The sequence below is a fragment of the Nesoenas mayeri genome (genome assembly GCF_963082525.1).
Source record: "Nesoenas mayeri genome assembly, chromosome: 1".
Classification (NCBI taxonomy): Eukaryota; Metazoa; Chordata; class Aves; order Columbiformes; family Columbidae; genus Nesoenas; species Nesoenas mayeri.
In genome coordinates, this window is record NC_137541.1 from 73,267,665 (window position 1) to 73,274,869 (window position 7,205).

Below are 7,205 nucleotides of genomic sequence, written 5' to 3' on the forward strand. Positions count from 1 at the left end.
CCAAGAGAACCCAAGTCTTTGTCCCCTTGGCTATGGCAATGGCCTCTGCCACCAAGGCCTGTGAGGAGACATGTCCTCAGGCACTGGGGCACCTCATGGCCTCCTTGAACATCCCCAGTAAGGCTGAGAACTGTCACACCATTGTCCTTCACTCAACACCACACAGCCCACATCCCCTGCCCCAGGAAGAGCCCTGAGCAATGTGTGAGGGACAGGATCTGCCTTCCCAGGAGCTGGGGTTCAGGCCTTGGCCTCTCTGCTTCATCCAACTAAACCAGGGTTTTCTCAGCACCTCAGCTGCCTGCACATTTCCCTTTGTTTATCTGCCATCACGGCCTCCAGTTCTCTGCTCTAACGAGTCCCTGGGGAGGCTTTGCTGGTACTTGCCCGCAGTGGAACTCATTAATACTTCAAGGAACTTAGTACTTTTTTCTTCTGGCTTTGACTTCTGGAAAGGTTTGTGCAATCTCCTCTCAGCACCTGAGTAATGTTCAAGGACTCAGCAACAAATGCACCATGGGGCTCATTACACTCAAGAAAGCTCTAACAAACCATGTCTCTTCTTGTAATGTCCTTCCAACTTGTATAGTTAATTAGAGAGTTTTCTTTGTGTAATTATGGAGAAAGATTTCAAAAAGCTTCTGATAAAAAAGTCTTTCTATTGTAAAGGGTGTATTTTAATCCTTTTCAGTTTGGAGAAGATGTGATTGCAGCATTGTCTGATGTTGATCCAGGGTCTCTCCTAAGGAGGTCTGGACTGGCTGGAGAAGCTGTCCCTTGAGGTCTCACACCGTGTGGACAACCTTGCTCCTCACCTCCCCAACCCCATTGTTTCTCTCATGGGCCCCCTGGGCCTTGCATCCCTTTTCCTCACACCAGACTTCACTGCAGTCTGCAGCTGGATGTGCCAGCTCCTTTGCACCAGCTCCCACCTGCTCTCCTTGCAGACCCAAGTGAACACATAAAACAGGGACTTTGCTTTACCCTTGAACAAACAAAATACAACTGATGAGAGTCATGATTAAAAGAAAACACACTCCTCAACTGTACACCAAGGACAAGCTGCCACCACTGCGGTTCACCTTCTCCAAGGCACAACCATGCAAGAAATGTTTTAGACAGAAAGGAAATTATAAAATAAACACAATAAAGGAGTTGGCTAAAGACATAATTAGACAGATCACTGAAAGACAAGGAAGCTTTTAACTCCTTGAAGCTGAAAGCAGCAACTGGGTTGTTGACAAGTGTCTGAGTGATCAAACAGTAAGAGGAAGGGAAACCCAGAGAGCAATCGCAAGGGTTGTGTGCAGATCAGCTGCTGGAAATGGGACTTCAGACATGGTCAGTTTAGTCAGGGCAGGCGGAAATACCTGGAGGATGAGGGAGATGAGATGCACAGATAACAGAGAGAGTGCTGAGAAGGCAAATGTAGTGGAGGATCAGAAGTTCTCTTGTTCTTAATGCACATCTTGAAAAGTCTCATTTTGATCTAATGGAAAACACTGATATTTAAAGTATTCAAAACAAAGAAAGGAGAATTGCAACACCAACAGTGTTTGATTTTTCAAGTTGCAAGAACACATTTTCTTCACTCTACATCTTTCATTTGATTTCTTTTTCCCTCCTTTTATAAAAAAGGTTCTCTAGATTTCTCTCCTACCAAAGCCTCCAGCATTAAGAAAGATAATCCTTGTGTCTTGTACAGAGCCGAAGGCACCAAACAATCCACTGCCATGAGCTGTCAGTGCCACTTTTTACCCTTGGCACACAGTGAGTCATGCTGGAAGCTGTTGGCCACTCTTGACGGATGGAGGAAAGAGGGATAAAAAGGTTAATTGAGCTGTTGTCTTTTTAGATGGCCATGTTGACAGTGGTCTCAACAGACCTGTGTTGTCTGTCTTTCTATGTGATCATAAGGAAAATATTATATTTATGTGTTGGTAAATATATAGTAAAATGTATAAGTGTGTCCAGTTATATTTCCTACCAGCACTCTCCAAGGAAGAATCTTTCTTCAGAGAAATTGCTGTTTTGATACTGTCTTTGTCACTCGTCCCCTGCCCTACTGGCCACTGGGACCAGGGTGTCCTCAGCCGCCTTCCTTGTGCTGACCATATCTTTGGAGAAGCCCTCCTGGGTGCCCTCCCCTTGCACGGCCATTTCAGCCACTGCTCAGCATTGGCTTTGCTGGCTCCATCCCTGCACCCCCAGGCCAGGTGTCTGTCTGTCTGTCTCCTGGGCAGCCTGTTTCCCTCCAGCCTCCCTGCACGTCCTTCTGCTGTTTGATCTCCTAAGTCAAGGGGTCCCTGTTCATCAACACTGACCTCTTGCCAGGTCCTGCTGGACTCCCTGGCCATCAGGTTGGTTTCTTCCTGGGCTCTGAGGACATCACCCCTGAACAGGGACTCACAGCCTGTTTGTTCTCCAGGACAGCCAAAGCAGATCCTCCAGGAATGAAATCAGCTCTCCTGCAGGACTGCACTCTTGTTCTGCAGTTGTCCTGCTTCTCCACCATGTCATGGTCCCTGCAGCCATGGCCGCTCTCATCCTTCAGATCCCCGGCCTGATCCACCTTGTCTGTCAGTAGGAGACCAGCCCTAGTCAGCTCGTCCATGTTTGTCTCAAAATGCTGTATTCCACACCTGCAGGAGCCTCCTGGGTTGCTTGTGCCCAGCACTGCTGCCCTCCCAGCAGACCAAGCCATGGTCCAACTTGCCATGTACTCGAGGACCTGTGACCATGAAGCTTCCTCCAAGGCAAGGCTCTGTGCACATCAGGCTCCCCTCTGCATAGAGCTCATCTCCAGCTCCTCATCCACCCGCCTGCCTTCCCAAGGAGCCCTGATCACCCCTGGCTGCCCTCCCACCACTGAGCTGTCCCACCAGGGCTCTGCAGTCCCCATGGGGAGCACGGTGCTTCCTGCCCAGCAGAAATGACAGTGCTGGGTGGGAAAAAGGAGAGGCAGGTGCAGGGGAAGTGTCTGGAGGTTGTCTGTGAGGTGACCCCTGGTGCCAGAAGAGGATGATGCAAGGTGAGGCGTCATGGGAGGGAGGTAGATTTTGAAGTCACATCTTTGAGAACAACCCAACTGGGCACGTGGTGAGTCAGGCCTAGTGATGTCACCTGGATGCTGGAAAACACACCCAGCAGTGCTGAGAGCCTGGGAGACGGGAGATGCAGGAGAAGGGGAAGATGACACGGCTGGAGGTGGGTTGTGATGCCACTTCTATTGCAGATACCTGGGGTAGATGTAGGCAAAGCAAACATGGATGCATTATTACTTGTGAGGTCACCTCATGACAGCAATGTGATTGGCCAGAGGTAGGCAGGTATCATGAGGTCATCAAGGACACCAGATGGGAAGGCTGCAGACAAATGACCGTGTCCCTTGTGAGGCCCTGCCCTGGGTGAAACCACCTGTACATGCCATGGCAAACTGTGGGACGTGCATGAGAAAGTGAGGGATGTGAGAAGGGACCAGAGGACCAAGGCAATGGAATCCAAACTATCAAACTTGAGTGCAAGTGGAGGAAACCTGAGCCCATTGGGGAAAAAGTAACCGATGATGATTATGAATTGGTGAGGAGGCTGGCCCAGGGAAAGGGAGGGATCAAGATGGGTTGTGGAAGAAGCAGCCTGTGGAAGAGTGGGGAGGAGAGGGATTCAAGGGACCAACTGCCCGTGGGGAGGTGGCTGGTCAGTGCTGCTCTGGCCAATCCCCCTGCCTGATCACCATGGTCTGTACTGCTTATTAGACTGGTTTCAGCTGGGGTAGAGTTAATTATCTTCATAGCAACTTGTATGAGGCTGTGTTTTAAATCTGTGATGGAAACAGTGTTGATCACACCCCCATGTTTCAGTCACTGCCGAGCGGTGCTTGCACAGAGTCAAGGCCTTTTCTGCTTCTCACGCTGAGAAGTGAGAGTAGTCTAGGGGTGCCCAAGAAACTGAGAGGAGACACAGCTGGGACAGCTGACCCCAGCTGACCAAAGGGATCTTCTGCACCACATGAAGTCATGCTCAGCAATAAATCTGGGAGAAGAAATGAGGGGGGAACACTCAGAGTGATGGCGTTTGTCTTCCCAAGTAACTGCTATGTGTGATGGAGCCCTGATTTTCTGGGGATGGCTGAACACCCACCTGCCAATGCAAAGCAGGGGATACATTCCTTATTTTTCTTTGATTGCACACACAGCTTTTGCTTTACCTATTAAACTGTCTTTATCTCAACCCTTGAGTTTTCTTTTGCTTTTAAGATCTTCCCCTCATCCTGCCACAGCAACAGTGTGGTGCCGAGCTGATGACCAGGGTTAAACTACAATATTTCTTAAACTCTGTTCCTGGCTATTTACTGTGTGAGTGGGTTCACTATTGTGTGTGTGTTTGTGTGTAAATGTATACACACGCTTTCTTGGTCAGGTCTAAGTGAGGCTAGCAAGGAAGAGGAGACACCAGGATATGAAGAGACCTGGGGCTGGAATGGCCAAGTGGGCAATATCTCTGAGTCTAGGTTGACCCAAACCCCAGGTCCACACTGGAGGGACCACAGGGGTGTGTGAAACTGCAGGTAAGTTCTACCCGGGATGTACAGACAAATCGTGCAACCTTCACACCAGCTTAGTCTGAGAGGAGGAACAGGACACGATCAGTACTGTTGGTCATGGTTGTGTAAAAGTGCTGCTGCTGGTGTGGTGACTGTGAAGGTGCTGCCATCCAGCGGGACCTGGACAGGCTGGGGAGTTGGGCGGGGAATAACCTGATGAAATTTTACAAGGGGAAGTGTAGAGTCCTGCATCTGGGCAGGAACAACCCCAGGTTCCAGTATAGGTTGGGAAATTACATATTAGAGAGCAGTGTAGGGGAAAGGGACCTAGGGGTCCTGGTGGACAACAGGATGACCATGAGCCAGCACTGTGCCCTTGTGGCCAGGAAGGCCAATGGCATTCTGGGGTGTATTACAAGGGGGTGGTTAGTAGATCGAGAGAGGTCCTCCTTCCCCTCTACTCCGCCCTGGTGAGACCCCATCTGGAATATTGTGTCCAGTTCTGGGCCCCTCAGTTCAAGAAGGACAGGGAACTGCTGGAGAGGGTCCAGCGTAGGGCAACAAAGATGATTAAAGGAGTGGAGCATCTCCCTTATGAAGAAAGGCTGAGGGAGCTGGGTCTCTTTAGTTTGGAGGAGACTGAGGGGTGACCTTATTAATGCTTGTAAATATATAAAGGGTGAGTGCCACGAGGATGGAGTCAGGCTCTTCTTGTTGGCAAACAATGATAGGACAAGGGGTAATGGGATCAAGCTGGAACACAAGAGGTTCCACTTAAATTTGAGAAAAAACTTCTTCTCAGTGAGGGTGCTAGAGCACTGGGACAGGCTGCCCAGGGAGATTGTGGAGTTTCCTTCTCTGGAGACATTCAAAACCTGCCTGGACATGTTCCTGTGCGACCTCACCTAGGCGCTCCTGCTCCAGCAGGGGGATTGGACTAGATGATCTTTTGAGGTCCCTTCCAATCCCAAACATACTGTGATACTGTGATATCTTGCAGACCTATTAATTACTGTGGTTATTTTCAGTATGGTACTGCTTTGAGTGGTATGACTACTCATTAAAACCTGTTAAAAATCACCTCTGGTACCTTGGTGGCTCTTAGTTTCAGCAATCGCACTGCAGAGCTTTTCTGACAAAGCAAATCATCTTCCAAATTCAAATCAGGACTCGTAGGGGGCTGTATAGCCCTTTATGGCTTCTATTCCCTTGAGAAATACCCTCCAGATGTAGGCACAATAGCTCAAGTTAGCTACAAAGACTGAAGTACATTTACTCCACTTCCACTCCCCTTCTCCACTGTCAACAGACAACAAGGGTTGTGTCTTAAACCACAACTCAGTTGTCTATCAGCTACCAACATGACAATGAGATTTGACCTCAGGCCCTTTTGAGTGAAATTCCTGGGCAGGTTGTTGAGATCAGCTTTAGAAGAAAAACCAAATACTGAGGAACTGCACAGAGGAGATGTCATTTTATTACGGAGATTCTATGGGAGACCAAGCTCTGACACAGTGTTAGGAAAACATTTATACAGGTTTCAGGTATTTTAAAAATATTAAAAATGGGTACATTTTTCAGGATAGTCAGCTAAACACAAACAATTATGTACAAACATAAAAACCATAAATAACAATATGGGTAATGCTAACAAAGTAAAAGGGATAAAACAAGGTACAGGCCTTATTGGGATACAAATAGACATCATTTGTGGACAGTGATGGAAAGCTGTTCAGTATTGACAAACACCCATGAAATCACTTTCCTGATGGACTCCTTGAGCTTCTGGTTCCTCATGCTGTAGATGAGGGGGTTCACTGCTGGAGGCACCACTGAGTACAGAACAGACATCAGCAGGTCCAGGGATGGGGAGGACGTGGAGGGGGGCTTCAGGTAGGCAAATATGGCAGTGCTGACAAACAGGGAGACCACGGCCAGGTGAGGGAGGCAGGTGGAAAAGGCTTTGTGCCGTCCCTGCTCAGAGGGGATCCTCAGCACGGCCCTGAAGATCTGCACATAGGACACCACAATGAACACAAAACACCAGAGGTCAAAAAATGCACCAACCACAAGCAACCCAAGTTCCCTGAGGTAGGAGTGTGAGCAGGAGAGCTTGAGGATCTGGGGGATTTCACAGAAGAACTGGCCCAGGGCATTGCCCTTGCACAGGGGCAGTGAAAATGTATTGGCCATGTGCAGCAAAGCATTGAGAAACCCAGTGGCCCAGGCAGCTGCTGCCATGTGGACACAAGCTCTGCTGCCCAGGAGGGTCCCGTAGTGCAAGGGTTTGCAGATGGCAACGTAGCGGTCATACGACATGACGGTGAGGAGACAATACTCTGCTGTTATCAAGAAGGCAAATGAAAAGAGCTGTGCAGCACATCCTGAGTATGAGATGGCCCTGCTGTCCCAGGGAGTTGACCATGGATTTGGGAACAATGGTGGAGATGGAGCCCAGGTCAAGGAGGGCGAGGTTGAGCAGGAAGAAGTACATGGGGGTGTGGAGGTGCTGGTCCCAGGCTATGGTGGTGATGATGAGGCCGTTGCCCAGGAGGGCAGCCAGGTAGATGCCCAGGAAGAGCCAGAAGTGCAAGAGCTGCAGCTCCCGTGTGTCTGTGAACGGCAGGAGGAGGAACTGGGTGATGGAGCTGCTGTTGGACAT

General features: G+C 49.3%; 1 pseudogene across 1 annotated transcript; it reads right to left on the bottom strand.

Moving 5' to 3' along the window:
- Positions 1-6,247: 6,247 nt before the first annotated feature.
- Positions 6,248-7,205, bottom strand: LOC308038937 (olfactory receptor 14J1-like; annotated as a pseudogene). The gene has a single exon. The product of its transcript is annotated as an olfactory receptor 14J1-like (transcript).